Source organism: Acinonyx jubatus, chromosome B3 (genome assembly GCF_027475565.1).
Source record: "Acinonyx jubatus isolate Ajub_Pintada_27869175 chromosome B3, VMU_Ajub_asm_v1.0, whole genome shotgun sequence".
Classification (NCBI taxonomy): Eukaryota; Metazoa; Chordata; class Mammalia; order Carnivora; family Felidae; genus Acinonyx; species Acinonyx jubatus.
The window spans coordinates 24,273,164-24,292,859 of NC_069386.1; the positions used below are offsets into that span (position 1 = coordinate 24,273,164).

Genomic DNA, 19,696 nt, shown 5'->3' on the forward strand with positions numbered 1-19,696 from the left:
ATGTTATTTAATTTCCATGTATTTATGGTCTTTCCAGATTTTTCTTGTGGTTAACTCCTGACTTCATAGCATTGTGGTCAGAAGAGATGCATGGTATGGCTTTGGTCTTCTTGAACATGTAGAGGCTTGTTTTACTGCCTAATATGTTATCTACTCTGGACAAAGTTCCATATGCACTTGAAAAGAATGTGTATTCTGCTATTTTAGAATGGAATGTTCTGAGTATATCTGTTAAGTCCATCTGGTCCAGTGTGTCATTCAAAGCCATTATTTCCTTTTTGATTTTCTGTTTGGATGATATGTCCACTGATATAAGCAGGGTGTTAATGTCCCCTACTAATGTCATATTAGTGCCAATTAGTTCCTATATTTGTTATTAACGGTTTTATGTATTTGCACACACCTAGGTTGGATGCATAAATACTTACAATTGTTATATCTTCTTGTTGGATTGTTCCCTTTATTATTATGTAGTGTATTTCTTTGTCTCTTATTACAATCTTTGTTTTAAAGTCTATTTTTTTCCAGTATAAGAATTGCTACTCCAACTTTCTTTTGACATCTATTTGCAAGGCAGATGCTTCCACATCTCCTCATTTTTGATATGCAGGTGGCTTAAGGTGTAATATGAGTGCCTTGTAGGCAGCATTTGGGTCTTATTTTTTACCCATTCTGTCACCCTATGTCTTTTGATTGGAGTGTTTAGTCTCTGTCTTTTTATTGCAGCATTTAGTCCCTTTAATTCAGAGCAATTATTGATAAATATGCATTTATTGCCATTTTATTACTTGTTTTGTGGTTGTTTCTGAAGATTTTCTCTGATCCTTTCTTGTCTTTCTCTCATAATTTGCTGGTTTTCTTTAGTGATGTATTTAATGATATTGGATTTATTTTCTTCATTATTTCCATATTTATTAGTGGTTTTGATTTATGGTTACCATTAGGTTTGTACATAACATCATCTGGGTTTAGCAGTCTATATTAAGTTAAGTCATTTAAGTAAACCCATTATTTACTCCTCTTCTCCCTACATTTTAGGTCTATGTTGTTATATTTTATATCCTTTTATTTTGTGAGTTCCTTGACTGATTTTTGACATAAATATTCTTTTTTTTTCCTGTTACTGTGTTCCATAAGTTTATGCTGTCATTTCTGGTCTCTCCTTTTCACTCAAGAGTCCCCTGTAATATTTTTTGAAAGACTGGTTTAGTGGTCCTGAGATCCTTACCTTCACTTTCAATCTACATGTGTCTTCAGGTCTGAAGTGAGTCTCTTGTAGGCAGCATATAGATGGGTCTTGTTTTATTAACCAGTCACCCTATGTCTTTTTATTGGAGCATTTAGCTAATTTATATTTATATTTACATTACAATTAAAGTAATTTTTGATAGTTGTGTACTTATCGCCACTCCGTTACTTGATTTGTGGTTGTTTTTGTAGTTCTTCTTTATTTTTTTTTCTTCCTTTGCTCTTTTCTTCTGTGATTTGATGACTTTCTTTAGTGTCTGCTTGGATCCCTACTCTATTCTGAATGTATCTCTTATAGGTTTTTGACTGGTGCTTACCATTAGGTTCATATATAGTATCTTATGTGTATAGCCATCTATACTAAGTTGATGGTCACTTGTGTTTGAACCTATTCCGAGAGCACCAAATTCTTACTTCTTTCACATGTTATATGCATATGATGTCACACTTTACGTATTTTTATTTTGTGAATCCTTTGAGTGATTTGTAGATATAATTGACTTTACTGATTTTGTGTTTGACCACCATACTTGTTTCATAAGTGATTAATCTACTTTTATTATGTCTTTATGTACCTGTGAATTTTTTCTTCATAATTTTATTTCTTCTGATTATGGTCTCTTCTTTCTACTCAAAGAATTCCTTTTAATATTTCTTGTAAGGGTGGTTTAGTGGTGATGAACTCCTTTAACTTTTGTTTTTCTGGGAAACTCTTTACCTCCCCTTCTATTCTGAATGATAAAATTTCTTTGTAGATTATTGTTGATTGCAGGTTTTTTCCTATCAGTACTTTGAATATATCATGCCACTCCCTTCTGGCATGCAAAGTTTCTGCTGAAATATCAGCTGATAGCCTTATGGGGTTTCCCTTGTATGTAACTGTATTATTTTCTTTTGTTGCTTTTTAAAATTCTCTTTTTATCACTACTGCTCACCATTTTAATTATTATGTGTCTTGATGTGGACCTCTATGGGTTAATTTTGTTGGAGGTTCTCTGTGCAGGCTGGATTTGGATGTTTGTTTCCTTTCCCAGTGTAAGAAAGTTTTCAGCTATTATTTCTTCATGTGCATTCTGCCACCTCTTCTCTATCTTCTCCTTCTGGGATACCTATAATTTGAATGCTATTATGTTTGATGATGTCACTGATGAATAATTGCCAGAACTATCCTAGGCCTTTTCTTTGCTGTCACTGTCCTCATGGTAGTCTCCTTGATGAGGCTGCAAGAATTGTGGGACCAGAGGCCAACTCAGCTCCTGTCAGTTGACCCTACTTCACATGGATACTTGTGCACAGGACACTTCACACTAGTGGTTGGCAATGGATCCATTTTGCCAATTTTTCCTTCATTGACATCCTGATTGCCTAACTTGGTACAGTGTCAGTTTGGACAAATGTCCTTCACACCTGTAATTAACACTTCCCAAAAAACTGCTGAGCCAGTTAACTACCAGTCTTTTCTTTATATCAACTTGCTTTTCTACTTGAATATTCTTTTTTAAAAAAAGCAATGCTATGGCTGCAAATGGAAACTAACACACTCAAATAAAAAACGTCATTATAGGCCCTAAAATTATCCCTGTGCCAGCAGCAGGATGCACACCCCACTTTGGGAAATGGTAGCAGGCAATTGTCTGACCCTTCTCTGATATTCTTAATCCTTTAAGAGAGCTCTTTTGAGTGAAAAGAAAAAAAAATCATGGATTCCCCTAGATTATGATTGTTCTTTCAGTATCTGTCAATTGAGAATATGTATAAAGACCTAGATACTACTAATTCAGAATGAATTGACACTGCATTAGTGACAACAGCTGTGCATGAAAACCAGAAGTGCCATGGTAAGAGGAGCCACCTCTTCCATCTACTGGGGTCCTGGCATGCTAACTAATGTGAAGTCCCTTTGAAACTCTGTGGCTTCCTGGGATATTCAGCACATAGTTTCTTCCCTGACTTGGAAGAAAGAGCCAAGCCTCTTTCTCATTATGTGAATGTAAGCATTTTTGTCTTCTAGCTGGTTTGGGGTTCTCTGGTCTGTGAAATGCAGGTTAGAACCCCTGTTTACTTCTTACCTCAAAGATATTGTTTTTGTGAGTATAAAATTAAATACTGTTGTTGAAAGAAAAAGGAAATCTTCTTAAATGAAAAAATGTATAAATATAACCCTTTCCATAAAATATCAGGAGAAAACTGGGACTCTGGAGAAAAAAAGGAAAGAGAAAATATGAATGGGGCAAGAAGAGAAAGGCCAACAATAATGAAGACACTGACCACAAGGGCACTCCATGATCTGCAGCCCTTGGCTCTAATGGGACTTGGTTGCTAATCCTGCTGTCTCATTTATAGTCACCAGCCAAGTAGCATGAGGAGTAAAGATGCCATATGACTGGGTGTGACTTGGAGAAAACCCAGCAGTTTTGGCTTTGGGGCTTTGGCCAGGCACTGAAAGGTAGAGCTTGGAGACAGGGGGGCTTCTATTCAGGCCTCTTTTTGTTACTGGGGAAATGGTCTAGGGCTACCTGTTGGGTCCCTTTTCCTCCTTTATTAGTACTCACTAGGACTGGCTGCACTGCAGTTGGTGGGAGGAAGAAAGAAAAGGTCAGAGACCTGGAGGAGAGGGGAGAGAGCCCTACTTACCAGGAGGTGGGAGTTCGGGTGGGAGAGGGCTCTTCACTCTTCTTCCCAGCTCCCAAGAACAAAGAAAGGCACCAGAATATCACCCTCCCTTTGTGTCTTCTGCTCCATTTAAATTGTTCACTCCTTTGGAAGGCTGAATTTTGTCTGCTTGAGCTTGAATTTCATAAAAGCCCCTTTTGCCTAGGAGAACTAAACAACCATGGGTGAGCAATTCTTAGTATTATAGGAACTGGGACCAAAAATGACTTTGTAATAATAGGAAGAGACAATCAGGCAGGCAGGGAGGACCTTATAAATAGCTTATAAAGCTGAAGTGAGTTTAACTTTTAAACCCCCCTAAGCCTCTCTGATTCATAATAGTGACAATGTAACAGTGTCCAGGTGCTCCAATACAAAACAAACAAAAAACAATATCCTTTCTTGATTTTTTTTTAAATTTTTAGTTCAACAGATCAAAAATAAGTAAAACCTGAACTTCCTGAGTTTCCATATTGAAGGCAAAATTCCCTTTAGAAAAATTGTATACTGAACCAATAGTGTGACACTGATTAAAATGGAGGCTCTGCTGGGAAAATGCAGAAAGCAGCAAACTTGCTATCCTGATGTCATCATTACTAGGAAGCATTTCTTGAGCTTCTCCACAAACAGTGGGAGCATTGGGCAGAGGGCATGGAGATGAATCATGAGCTTTACATTTCTGGACTAAGATAGGCTATGCTCCCACAACCAAGCAATGAGTAAACAGAATAGTGGATTGAGTCACATCAGTGCCCTTGATATATTTTATAGGTTTTCTATTTTGGGTTAGCCAAAAAGGCAGCAGGGCATTTTTTTAAGCCATCACCCATTTCCTTAAATCTACATTTCAGGTGCCAGGATGAGAAGGATGGGAGTTTTGGGGCAGGGCTGCCCAGGCGAGAGACTTTAAGGGAGCCACGCTGTACCTTTAATGGGGCAGGAGTCTGATTACTCAGAGTTTTGGATGCTCCCATATTTTCTCTGTGGCATGTAGATCTTTGTGACTTTGTCGTCAGGCTTCCTGTGTGTTGTCCAGGAAGACTGACTAGGAAAAAGGATTGTGGATATTTTTGTTTGTTTATATGATAAGAATCTGATAGATATTTATCTTTTACATTTCAGCTGAGTGCATCAGGTGCCCCTTGAGGAGCTGGGGAAGTTGAATGACTGCTACTGTTTTTGGGATCTGTCCATCACTGGATAAGAGTCTTAAGACCCACGAGTAACTTTTTCAAAGCCAAGTTCTGAGACTTTCCATAAAGCAGCCTCCTAGACCCCCCACCAGCTCTGTCCCAGGACTCAGCACCCATGGACTAGAGCCTGGGGGAGCTTGTAGATTTCTGAAAGGGATGGAAGGTTCATGGGAGTGTCTCATTCTTCATTCTCTTTCTCTGTCAGCTTGTGCCAATTAGGGAAGCTGAGCAGCTTTCTGTGCAAGCTGTGATGCCTTTACGACCATAAACACCCCTTAATCAGAACTCTCAGTGTCTCTGCACAAAGGACACTAGTTCCAGAGTCTGATGTGGGGTTTGTACTTGGCTTCTGGAGATCTGGGGCATCATCTCTGCATTCTTTCAAGAGTCCAGTTTGCTGGCTGGCTGGCCACAGGTAAATTCAAGAAGTGGATTGGATGACACATAGTTTCTTAGGGTTATGATCTGGGTGATTTGTGGTGTGTGTGTTTAAATGTGGGTGTGGGTGAGCACATGTAGAAGTGTGGTTGTGCATGAGTATAAGATGGGGCATGGTTGAGACAGTGGCTGCACCAAAATGTACTTTTATTTCTCTTCTTGGAGCTATCCAGAAAGCCTGAATTCTCCTCCCACAATTGGGTGCAGTTAAGTCTTCTGCAGACAGCGCAACATTCTAGAATGTGGCCATGAGGAGGTGAGGAGAAATCCCAGGGCTAAAAGCTTTACTTCCAGCACATCTTTCTTGGCCTATGAGCCTCCAGCCTGATGCTGAGTATGTTCTATGTTTGGCTCAGAACAGCAGCAGGCCTGGGGAGGCTGATGCCTGCAGCTAAGTCAGATGTGCCTCATCCCATTTAACAGGCCTCAAGGATGAGGCACTTGACACTTGCCTCTTTTCTGTGGCTCTCTTCTGGTGTTCTAGGGAGGCCACTGATCCAGAAAGTATGTGTGATTGTGGGGTCCTTGGGATGTTGTTCTCCCTTCTGAAAGTCCTAATTTTCCTCTTCAGGATAATTTGTGCCCCAAGCAGCTGAGCTGATACAGGTCCTGATGTATCCTGGCTGACACATCAGGCCAAGGATAATTCCCAGCACAGGACATAAGAGAACGTTAGAGCTGGAAACTAAAAGGCTGTCCTGTCCATGGAGCTGAATGTGCAGTCTCTGTGCTCAGCAGTTGTGCTGCCCTCACACTGGCTGCTTGGAAGTGCCATTGTTCTCTTTCTAGCAATTTCTGAGAAGGCAGATTTTTGGCCTTTCATTGGAGGAGGAGTATTAGGGGCAGCTCAGTTACACTCCATTACTTTTTTTAATTTGCTTTTATTGAAGTATAATTACATACAGTATTATATTAGTTTCAGGTGTACAATATAGTGATTCAACAATTCTATACATTACTCAGTGCTCATCACAATAAGTATACTCTTATTACCCTTTATTTCAGCCATCCCCCATAGCCACTTCCTGCCTGACAACCACCAGCTTCCCAGTCTTTGTCATTACTTTTGCCCCTTCAGAGCCACTGGAAGGAGATCCAAGGCCTAGCCCTACCCAATGAGGCACCTCATCTTCCTTCCACATCTGTACCCAGACTTGTTGACAGCACAGAACCCTCTTCTCCATTAGCAGTTGCCTTTTAAACCAACAAAATCACAACAAAACACAAACTTAGAGCCATTCTTGACCCCTTGTTTCCCTGTCATCTTCACCTATGTCCCTCTCCAAACACACTAGAATGAAGCAATGTTGCTATAGTCATTTAATGGATCATCATATCTGGATAATGATTTGAGAGGTAAGTCACATGAGCAGCATATTTAGAAATAGGTATTTAGTAAATATGATAGTTTAAAAATTAACAAAAGTGCATCCTAAACCAAAAGCAGAAGAAGGGCTAAGGGAAAGGAGGGGGTTGCTGGGTACATCCCAGAGCTTGTACCTGTCCCAGACCTTGCCCTGATCACCTACATATTTCACTGCCCCAATCTCAGGGCCATCACTGTCCCTATGGAAAAGAGGAAGCTGGTTCCACATCACACAGTTTAGAAAGGAGGAGCCTTAGCTGTACTGTTGCTGCTCCCTGGAATTCTGAAATCTACTTGTGGAATCTGATTTGAATGTCACCACATCACTGCCTATTTCTGGAGAAGCACCAGGATTGCTGTAGACTACAGCTGTGTTTATTAAACTACATGTTGTAAACTAATCACTTTGTTGAAAGACAGGTGCTGACTCACCAGGTCTGGGGAGGGTGTGAGGTTCTGCATGGTTGACAAGCTCCCAGTCTAGGCAATGCTGCAGGCCCACAGGACCCATTATGCAGGGAGTTCCTCAATGTGAGCTGCACCTAGAACCATCTGGAGGTGTTTCAAAAACCATGGTGCCCAAGCTGTACCTCCTTATCCAACTATATCTGAATATAATGTTGCTAAGAGTCAGGAGCTTTTAAAGTTCCATAGGTGATTTTCAATGTGCAATTGAAGTCATGAGCCAGAACTCTAGAGTTTTGTTAAGATATTTTACATTACTGATATAAAAACCAGAAAACAAACAAACAACCCCCCTTCTATTTGGAGAATCATGGAATATCCAATTTTGAAGATATTCTGATTCTCATCCCCTAGTTTGCAGGTCAGAGCTGGTCCTGGCATCAAAGTCTGGGCAACTGGGCTCTGATTGCAATTTTTACAACTATGAGCTATCACTCCTGGAAAAACCTTTAATTTCTGGTTTTTGTGCCCTTTAAACATGTGATGTTGGACAAAAAGAACTTTAAGCCATTCTCAGCTCCAATAATTCCCAATTTCTATATTATTGGCAAGTTTGTACTCCTATGCCCTCATCCAGAGCAACCTTGGAGGAATTCATACATCCGAAGTTTTTATTATACTTGGGGCCCTGGAGTCCTTCAAGGGCTGCACACATTCTAGAAGACCTAATCTTGTTAGCCAATCTCACCATCCTACCTATCAGTCCCCTTTCTCTCCCTACCCTCAAAACACACTCCAGGCTTTTGTCTAAACCATTAGTAGGAAAATATCACTATAATGCAGTCTCTGATGACACAGGGCATCTGTTTTGATGCTGACATCTATTGTCTATTTTTATTTCTATCTATCCCTTCTGTGCCAAAATAAGGAGTCAAACCCCTTAGAACTGGAGACTTTTGAGCTGCAAGGGACTGTAGCATTGAGCTGATTCAAATGTGGATTATTTAGGTGAGGTTCTCAGAGGTCACATGGCTCCTGATGGCAGGGCCTGGGCAGTTATGGGCTCTGGGTTTTCTGCCACAGCTCTTTCCAGTGCATCAGGTTGCCTATGCATCCCCAGCCAAGCAGAACCTGAGAGCCACCAACAGCCACACCACCTCAGGGATCTATCTTAGAAATATGGTAAGTGCAAAGACATGTAGATATATGGAGGACACCTGGACACCTGGAGGACACTTAGAGGGGTACCAAGGGTGCCCTAGAGGGTGAGAAGGAATCCAGGAGTGAAAATTCAACTGTCTCCAACTTGCTGCACTGCAGGCTCATTCACAGTCTCTGGCAGCCAGGCTTGCTAAACAGAGGGAGTCTGGGGTCACAGCACAGAAAATTCTGTGGGAAATGAATCAACTGTGGAATTTCCACAGAATGGATGATGTGCCAGCTGGCATCAATCAGACACCAAGCAGATGCAGGCAATGTTCTAAGAGCTTCACAGGCATTCATCCCTTGGTCCTCTTGATGATACTTTCAGGTTAGCTATTTTTTCTTCCAGTCCTTTTGAGATATAATTGATATATAGCACTGTATAAGTTAAAAGTCCATAGCATAATGTCTTGACTTAGATATTGAAGTCAGTGCTATTTTTAAGTCTCATGTTATACATGGGGAATCTGAGGCTAAAAGGTGTTCATTAACTGGTCCAGGGTTGCAGCACTGGGAATGACCTTGGACAGACCAATGCCCAAGTCCCCTACTTAATAGTTACATTCAGCACAGGTGAGTCATGGAGCTGCTTTTCTCAGAGTTTAGCACCAGGAGGACAAGACTGGACACAAAAAAAATTACCTGAATTCCAAGGTAGCCTCGTGTAAGCACCAACTTGAATGGAGTATGCCATCAGTGCAGGCGTGTGGGTGTCAAAGGCAGTACTGGGAGCTACTAACTCAATAGAGCAGCCCCTGAGAAAATATAAAAGAGGCAGTTCAGTTAAGCCAAAGGCATTTCCTGGTCTTCTTCAGGCAATTATGGATTGCAGAGAAGCTGTACTGCCCAAGACACAAATAATCTCATTTCCATGAGGCTCAAGGGGCCAGAAGGCCACCACTTAGCTTGATGTTCTCAAGTATATGCATGCCAGGCCATTTGGAGGTAATCAGGTATTCAGGGAGTGAACATTTTACTAACTATGGAGAACCAGAAATGTACCTCTGCACAAAAAGGAAACCATTTGGAGGTACAAGCTTCCAGTGATGAAGTAGAGAAGCCATGGGGATAAAAAGTACAGCATAGGGAATATATAGTCTATGGTACTATAATAGCATTGTATGGGGACAAATAATAGCTACACTTGTGGTGAGTATAGTATAACATATGGCATTACTATGTTGTACACCTAAAACTAATGTAACATTGTGTGTCAACTATATTTCAATTAAAAAAAGAAAGGGAAACTATTTTTAGACAATTTCAGAAATAGGGAAGCCTCCAGTGTGGAGGAATCAGAAGCTTCTTACTGGGGCCACAATCTGTCAAGTAATAAAGGCCAAACAAGCCTCCTCTTAAAGTGAACAAGAATGGAAATGGGCAATTCTGTCTTGGGCTTGAAGAGTCAACTTTCTTTTCTTTTGCTGAACCACTGAAGCAGAGTGAGAAAGACTGTTGAATCCATTCCAGGTAAACTTCACTGAATGCCAAGTGCACTCTTTCCACAATAAATTTTTTAAGTCAAGAAAATTACTTAAAAGCTCAAGTCAGTAGGTGTGTCAATCTGCTGTTGGTGGGCCCTTTAACCATTCACGGTTTCTGGCTGTTTTGTTTTGTTTTGTTTTGTTTTTTTTCTTACTGTGTATGCTCCAGCACCATGAGAGGCATTCAATAAATAGTGTCATTTGCTACTAACTCCTTCACTCAACAAAAGCCAGGTGAACAGTGAATAGCAAATGTGTCCTGTTATCAAAAAGTTTTCCATTGTCTTAACTTAGGAAGCAGTTAATTTATGCCAGACAATATTCAACTGAGTGACAGATTACATGATTGAGATAACAAAACTATAGGAATTCAATGGAAAAAACTGTTAAGAATGAATTCTGGTTTGAAAGGAATTCTGACTAGAGATGGGGTGAAAAGTCATGAAAAACAGGGAATAGCCCCATCAAATCCCATGAGGGTATGAGTGAAGCTCATTCTAGAGGAAGTGAAACTCTTCAATCAGTGCAGACCAGGGGCTAAAGCTTGCGAGAGAGAGCCAAAGGGTCAAGTTAGGACTCAATACATTTCTGTATTGAAACTCTCCATCCTCAAAGGCAGCTGCTCAGGGTGTAATGTAAGAGATGGACTATTTCTTAACTGTGCATATCCCATTAATTTTATGCATCAACTTGGCCGGGCCACAGTACCCAGATATTCAGCCAAATGTCAGTCTAGATGTTGCTGGAAAAGTATTTTTGTTTGTTTGTTTTTAATGAGATTAGTATTTACATCAGTAGACTGTGAGTAATGCAGATTACCTTTCTCAATGTGGATGGGCTTTATCCCATCAGTTGAAGACCATAAAGAGAAAAAATACTCCCCAAGCAAGAGGGAAATCTGTCTCCAGACTGCCTTTGGACTTGAACTGCAATGTCAACTCCTCCCTGGGTCTCCAGCTCATGATCAATCCTACAGATTTTGGACTTGTTAACCTCCACAATCATGTGAGCCAGCTTCTTAAAATAAGTCTCTCTCTCTCTCTCTCTCTCTCTCTCTCTCTCTACTATCTCTCTCTCTCTCTCTCATTCTCCTCTTTTCTACTGATTCTGTTTCTCTGGAAAACCTGTTTCTTTGGAAAAACCATCCTGGGTGCAATGTCACTATCATCATGGTTCCAAATGTGTCCAGCAGGCAGAACATGTGGGATTCTGTCCTAACATCATGAAGCATTTTTGTATTTCATATAAAATAATGAAACATAATGTGGGCTAAATAAGACACAATACACTTGGCTATATTTTATTGTATTTATTTATTTAATGTTGATTTATTTTGAAAGAGAGAGAGAGAGCATGAACAGGGAAGGGGCAGAGAGAGAGAGGGAGATACAGAATCTGAAGCAGGCTCCAGACTCTGAACTGTCAGCACAGCTCCCAACATAGACCTCAAACTCACGAGCCTTGAGATTATGACCTGAGCCAAAGTCAGACGCTCAATTGACTTAGCCACCCAGGTGCCTCTATATTTTAATTCTCATAAGTAGTACTTAACCCCAAAGTTTCAAGAAAATGTATAGGAGAAATTTTAAATTTGAGGAAATTCTAGCCAATAACTTTAGTTTTTTTCTGATTAATTTGGAAAAAAAAAAAGAATATGACCACATTTTCCTGGCAGACATTTTAATCTCCTTCACAGGAACCAGGGTTTGTTGAGAGCATGACTGAGGAGTGCTGAATTAGGACAGGTGCTCCCAAACTCATGGGGTTTCACCCAGCTTAAGGTCTGCAGAGCACCTGGGCAGGCAGGTGTTTTTAACCTCCCAGGTGATTGTGATGGGCAATCAGGAATGAGAAACCTTAGTTTCCAGGGCAACATCTGACTTTACCTCGTTAGGGAAGACCTTTACATGGAGCACTTCCCAGGACACCAGAGTCCTACAAGACATATTAGCAGCTAGGACAGGGCAAAAGCTGGAGTGTGGAAAGAACCACCTTCCTTCCAATGAGAGGAGAAATGGGAGAGAAAGAGCTGACTCCATAAGAGTAGCCCACAGCCCTGCTGGGGCCAGGCATGGGCAAAAGAGCAGCTCACACTACACACCTGAGTTAATGATTAACCACCTTTCTCCCTAAATAAGTGCCTTTTCTTTGAAGATTTATTTTTTAGCGTATATTCTGGAAGTATTATAGAATAGTGATGATATTTAGTGATTTTTTAAGTGACTGCACATTTAAAAAGCCTTAAAGAAATGTTCATAAGTCCTTATTCCAAATAGTTCTCAGGAATTCAATCTTGGGTACAGAATCATTGCTCTAGCCCATATAGCTGTATACCTCCTACTCCTGCCACATCCTGGAGTGAACTCTTCAACTACAGTCAACAGCAGTTCTATTTCACCCTAGGGGCACCTGGAGGAAGCACAATAAACTGGATTTGTGGGCAAGCAAAAACCTTGGAAAGTGGTGCTTCAGCAATACAATAAATCCCCCAGAGCAAATAAACAAGTTTAAGTTCTGATAAATATTAGGGCAGCTTTTTCCTTGATACATGCAAAACAGTTTATTAATCATTTTTTTCCACTTTTAGTAATTCCTCTGATGAGGGGTGGTAGGTTTATGCCATTAGATAACTGATATTTCACCCCAGAGTCTGGAGTCTGCTGTCTACCTGATGGGTGATAGAGCCCTAAGTGGATAGGTGAGTAGAAAGATAGAGGGGATGCTTGGATAGATGGATGAATGGATGGATAGATGGATGGATGGATGGATGGATACATGGATACCCACACACATACATAAGAAGAAGTGGGATAGATAGATAGGCAGGTAGATAGAAAGATGAATGAATAGATAGCAGTTGTATGACCCATAGCACTTCATCTCCACATGATTTTATTTAATCATTACAATAACCCCCTTGAACAGATGTAGGTGTAATTATTTCTCCTGTAGTTTTGTAGATGAGAATAATGACATCTGTGTTAAGGAACTTGTACAAAATCACACTGCTTGCAAGAAGCAAAGCAAGGACTCAAAGAACTTGTTCTTTCTGGAGTGTTCTCAGGAAAGGAATCCATGTCCTAAAACATATCTCTCCATCTCTTCCCAGATTATGTCAGCTACCAGTGAACCACTCAGTCAACATCAGCAGTGAGGTTTTCAAAGAAATGTGAATCTGAAAGGTCACATGTCTGCCAGTACACCAAAAGATCCATGACTCAAGTGAAGATGTTTCCTGTGATGGTTGGTAAAGGGAGGATGAGAGAAGGCAGAGACCCAGACTTCCAAGGCTGCCTGGGTAAGAGAAAGGAAAAGAGTCTTAGGGACCAGAGAGGAGGGAATGCCCCATCAAGAAAAATCCAAAGCTGAAAGTAGTGCCCTAATTTTGACTCATATATTCATTTACAACCACCCAAGTAGAAATACAGAGAAGGTGTTTATCTATCCCTGCTTTTTCCTTCCTATTATAATACAAGTTCTAGAGAAAGTAGAGCTTAAAAGCAGGGTCAAAGTTCAATAATTATATGGGAAGTTCAAGCCCAGGGCAGTGAGGATGAGGAAAATGGATGGTGAAGATGTCTTGTGACAAGACACCACACTTCTTGAAACAGATCATGAAACTTGTTAAATTATGTAAATAAAAGAATTATTTCTATTTTTAAAAAAGACAGTGTACTTCTCAGCATCCTCCTTTATTGGCCTGTGGACCTTATCCAAAGGATTGTGGGATGGACCCACACTGTAGAGAAGACTGTTGGAGAACTGTACTAAACTCCACCCTTCTCCAGTTCCCTTTGTCAAGTCTCACCCCACAGGGACCTAACTTTTCATTATTGGTATGTCTGTCACCTAGTCCTCCAGGTCTGCATGGGCACCCCTTGAAGTCTAGGGCTGGGTGCTCTTGAGCAAGTAGAGAAAGAGGTGATGAGGATATCTGAGCTAACATCCAGGGGTAGGTCTCAACCTACTGCTATTGTGGATTTTATTCCTATGAAATTCTCTGTGTGTTTTCTACACAAGACAAAAAAAAAAACATGTGTCCTTCAATATGCATGATGAATATGGATGCACAAATTCTCCATAAGATACTAGCAAATCAAATTCAACAACATATAAAAAGGATTATTCACCATGATCAAGTGGGATTCATTCCTGGGATGCAGGTCTGGTTCAACATTCACAAATCAATCAATATGGTACATCACATTAATAAAAGAAAATAAAAGAACCATATGATCCTGTCAATCGATTCAGAAAAAGCATTTGACAAAATTCAGCATCCTTTCTTATTAAAAACCCGTAAGAAAGTCGGGATAGAAGGAACATACTTAAACATCATAGAAACCATTTTTGAAAAGCCCACAGCTAATATCATCCTCAATGGGGAAAGAACTTTCCCCCTGAGATCCGGAACACAACAGGGATGTCCAGTCTCACCGCTGTTGTTTAATAGTGTTGGAAGTTCAGCAATCAGCAATCAGACAACAAAACAAAATCAAAGGCATCAAAATTGGCAAAGATGAATTCAAGCTTTCAGTTTTGCAGACGACATGATACTATACATAGAAAACCTGACAGACTCCACCAAAAGTCTGCTAGAACTGATACATGAATTCAGCAAAGTCGCAGGATACAAAATTAATGTAAAAAAATCAGTTGCATTCTTATACACTAATAATGAAGCATCAGAAAGACAAATAAAGATATTGATCCCATTCACAATTGCACCAAGAATCGTAAAATACCTAGGAATAAACCTAACCAAATATGTAAAAGATCTGTATGCTGAAAACTATAGATAGCTTATGAAGCAAATTGAAGAAGATACAAAGAAATGGAAAAACATTCCATACTCATGGATTGGAAGAATAAATATTATTAAAATGTCAATACTACCCAAAGCTATCTACACATTCAATGCAATCCCAATCAAAATTGCACCAGCATTCTTCTCGAAGCTAGAACAAGCAATCCTAAAATTTGTATGGAACCACAAAAGACCCCAAATAGCCAAAGTTATAGTGAAGAAGAAGACCAAAGCAGGAGGCATCACAATCCCAGATGTAGCCTCTACTACAAAACTGTAATCATAAAGACAGCATGGTATTGGCACAAAAACAGACACATAGGCCAATGAAATAGGATAGAAACTCCAGAATTGGACCCACAAAAGTATGGCCAACTAATCTTTGACAAAGCAGGAAAGAATATCCAATGGAAAAAAAGACAGTCTCTTTAACAAATGGTGGAGAACTGGACAGCAACATGCAGAAGAATGAAACTAGACCACTTTCTTACACCATTCACAAAGATAAATTCAAAATGGATAAAGGACCTGAATGTGCGACAGGAAACCATCAAAACCCTAGAGGAGAAAGCAGGAAAAACCTCTGTGACCTCAGCCGCAGCAATTTCTTACTTGACACATTCCCAAAGGCAAGGGAATTAAAAACAAAAATGAACTATTGGGACCTCATGAAGATAAAAAGCTTCTGCACTGCAAAGGAAACAATCAACAAAACTAAAAGGCAACCGATGGAATGGGAAAAGATATTTGCCAATGACATATTAGACAAAGGGCTAGTATCCAAAATCTGTAAAGAACTCACCAAACTCCAGTCCTAAAAACAAATAATCCAGTGAAGAAATGGGCAGAACACATGAATAGACACTTCCCTATAGAAGACATCCGGATGGCCAACAGGCACATGAAAAGATGCTCAACGTCAGTCTTCATCAGGGAAATACAAATCAAAACCACACTGAGATATCACGTCATGCCAGTCAGAGTGGCTAAAATGAACAAATCAGGAGACTATAGGTGCTGGCGAGGATGTGGAGAAATGGGAACCCTCTTGCACTGTTGGTGGGAATGCAAACTGGTGCAGCCACTCTGGAAAACAGTGTGGAGGTTCCTCAAAAAATTAAAAATAGATCTATTCTATGACCCAGCAATAGCACTGCTAGGAATTTACCCAAATGATACAGGAGTGCTGAGGCATAGGGGCACTTGTACCCCAATGTTTATAGAAGCACTTTCAACAATAGCCAAATTATGGAAAGAGCCTAAATGTCCATCAACTGATGGAAGGATAAAGAAATTGTGGTTTATATACACAATGGAATACTACATGGCAATGAGAAAGACTGAAATATGGCCTTTTGTAGCAAGGTGGATGGAACTGGAGCATGTTATGCTTAAGTGAAATAAGCCATACAGAGAAAGACAGATACCATATGTTTTCACTCTTATGTGGACCCTGAGAAACTTAACAGAAGACTATGGGATAGTGGGAGGAAAAAAAAAGTTAGGGAGAGAGCCAAACTATAAGAGACTCTTAAAAACAGAATAAAATGAGGGTTGATGGGGGTGGGAGGGAGGGGAAGGTGGGTGATGGGCATTGAGGAGGTCACCTGTTGGAAGGAGAACTGGGTGTTGTATGAAACCAATTTGACAATAAATTTCATATTAAAAAAAAAGCATGTGGCCTTCACTGTCCTCGATTTCCATAAGCTTTAATAGGGACTTATTTATCTAACACTTTCAATCACCAAATGTGAGCACTTAGAAGTTGCACCCATCATCTGCAGCAAAAAAAAAAAAAAAAAAAAGATAACAAATGAGTTCCCTCTTCCCTCTGGGATTCTGTCTTTTTTTAAGTTTCTTCTAGTTTCTAGAAGTTTCTCTCATATCCTTTCGTCTCTGCATACTAGAAGTGCTGAAGAATATATGTATCTATTTGCCTATGCCTCAAAAATGATCTCTAATATAACACCTTTTTCTAAAAAACAATTGACCTTGTATTTTCTTATTTTTCATTTTTATTTTCCCATAACACTATAAGTAATACTCAAATGGTTTAATTGCAAGGCATATTTGTGAAGGGTTGTGTATTGCACAGGCTTCTCTGGCTTCTCCTTGTACAGGAAATCAAGATCAGTCAACTCTAGCCCAGCCCACAAGCCCTCCACATACTTCATTGGCCTGGCTTCCTAACTGTGTCCACTACTCCCCTCCCCTGCAGCTCAGCACCCCTGCCCTTCATGGGGCACCCAGACACACCTCATGCTTCCTGATTCATGTTCTGTCTGCCTCTGCCTTCTCTACCCACCACCCTTTCTCCTCCTAGGGAAATTCTTCTCACCCAATTCTAAACTGCCCCAGATTACCAGGTACACTGGGCAGACTCTGGATTTTGGAGGCTCATGAAGTGGTTTCAAGTCCAGGTCCCATCAATGTGTGTTCCTGTGTAAGAACCTACCTCTCTGCACCCTAGTTCCCTCATCACATGGAAATCATAATGCCATCCTCTTTGCATGGGTAACAATTTTTCATATATTTATGCACATATTATATCATCTTTTGTTCTATACTCTCTCCAAAGATGTTTGTATTCAAAATGGCTTTGAGATATAGAAATAGTGTCTCCCTCTGTGGCAGAGGACAGGTTTGCTTCCTGAACAAGATAATAAGGGTACTGTTGTAATTTGAACAAGTTTGTTAGCAAACCCCTGGTAGGACTGGAAGGGGGGGGGGGGTTCCTAAGCTCAGAGCTCCTTATCTATGACACAGACCCAAAGTGTGTGTGCAGCATCCTTCTGGGCCCTTCTCTGTTATCACTCCCATGGAACTTTGCGGGCAAGGGCAATGAAGTCTTTTGTCTCGGACCTAGAAGTCGTGTGTCTTCCAGTTTCCACGAACAGTGGCAGGCTAACTAGTTAGCTTACAAAAAGGGTAAATTCTCAGACACTTCACCATCCTTAACACCTTTCCTCTGGCTGAGGGAGATTTCCTACTGCCAGACAATACCATAGAACCTCCAGGAGCTGCTTTCTGGAACTCCTAACTTAAATACACACATGCTTCTATTAAAGTATCAGTCACAGCCATCTCTATATCCAGGGATAGTGCCTGGTTCACTATGGATAAGTTAATGTACCTCAAAGATTGCTCAGCTATTAAAATCTACCGCTACCCTGCATCTTCTCTTGCCATCATTTCTTCTCTGTTAAAAACACGACGTTTAAAAAGTGCATAAACATGTATGCATTCATCATTTGCCTTGAAATGTAGCCTCTATTTTAGTCAGAGCCAAATGCTGACACAGGGTTCTTCTCTGGACTTAATTCATCTTATTCACTTGGGATGGGGTTGGGAGGTTATGAACCTTCTGAAATGACATGAAAGTTGTGTGTATATGTATATTTTCCTAGGGATAGGGATTATTGCTTTTATTGGAATCATAAATGTATCTGTGCTAAAGCCCCTGAGGTGAATACAATAGATGTTAGCCATAAGTAAGCAGGGCTTTGTTGCACTTTCCTGGAGGCTGTGCTGAAAGTGAGCTAGGTGTTATATCCTCCAAGCCTCATCATGGGGAGACTATGAAATGAAAACAAAAAAAAAAGAGGCCTGACTGTTGAGAGGGGCAGCAACAGAGAAAATCAAATAAGAGAGGAAAGACACCCCCAGACCAGAGCAATTGCCAATCAAGATGAGATATGGGGACTCTACTAAAATAGCTATTTAAAAAAACTTTTTTTTAACATTAAGTATTCTTCTAATGTAAGTTGTAAGACAACATGGTATGACCCAGTGTCTTAATCTGCTCTGGCTATCATAACAAAATAGCATACCTTGGGTAGTTTAAATGATAAATATTTATTTTCTTGCAGCTTTGGGGACTGCAAGTCCAACATCAGGGTGCCAGTATGGTAGGTTCCTGGTGAGGACTCTCTTCCTAAATTGCAGAGGGCTGTCTTCTTGCTCTGTCCTCACATGACAATGGGGTGGTGGAGAAGACAAAGAGCAAGCTCTTTGGTGTCTCACCCTTTGAGGGTCCTAATCCCACTCATGAGGGCTCTACCTAATGATTTCCAAAGCCCCCCCTCCAAATACCATTCCACTGGGGATTAGGGCTTCAAAATATGGATTGGGAGGCACAATTCAGTCCATAACAACTAGAAAAGTTAAAAACACATATACACTGCTACCTTGCAAATGCTAACCCTATATATGCCTTTGAGAAATGCCTGTGCATATGACCCAGGATAGGTACTAGAATTCTCACAGCAGCACTGCTACCCACAATCCCCAACTGCCAAGACCCAAAAATCCAACAACAGTAGAATGGGTAGATGCAATGAGATGCATTCACATAAGGGACACTGTATATCAGAGAAAATTAACAAACCATGTCTTAAGGCATTAGCCCAGATGAATCTGACCAACAAGATCAGGTGGAAAGAACTGGCTGCAGAGGATGCACAATGAGATCTGGTTTATAAAGAGTTCAAAAATGGACAAAACTGAACATTACATTATCTGGGAATATGCACATGTCAGGCATGCCTACCAAGAAAGCCAAGGGAATAAGCAGCAAATTTCAGAGTGCTTGTTGTGGGGGAAGGGGAAGGAGGTAGTCAAAGGAGGACACTTGGTGCAGGGGTCAATAGTACCAGTGATGTTTTCTGTCATAAGCATGAGGTTTGGTGACACAGCCATTTATTTCATCATTATTTTTTAAAAACTGTATATATGATGATATATGTATTATCTTAGTCCATCTGAGATTTTATAACAAAATACCACAGACTAGGTGGTATGTAAACAACAGAAATTTACTTCTCATAGTTCTGGAAGCTTGAAGTCCAAGATCAGGATGCCAGCGTGCTCGGGTTCTGGAGAAAACACTCTTTCAGCTGCA

The 19,696-nt window shown here is 40.4% G+C and overlaps 1 long non-coding RNA gene across 1 annotated transcript in view; it reads right to left on the minus strand.

Moving 5' to 3' along the window:
* Window positions 1-534: 534 nt before the first annotated feature.
* LOC128315889 (uncharacterized) overlaps window positions 535-19,696 on the minus strand; it is a 34,504-nt gene continuing 15,342 nt past the window's right edge. The window contains exons 2-3 of the long non-coding RNA XR_008299021.1: window positions 9,148-9,260; window positions 535-8,856 (exon numbers count right to left, since the gene is read on the minus strand). This is a non-coding gene — a long non-coding RNA (uncharacterized LOC128315889). The remainder of the gene's footprint in view (window positions 8,857-9,147; window positions 9,261-19,696) is intronic.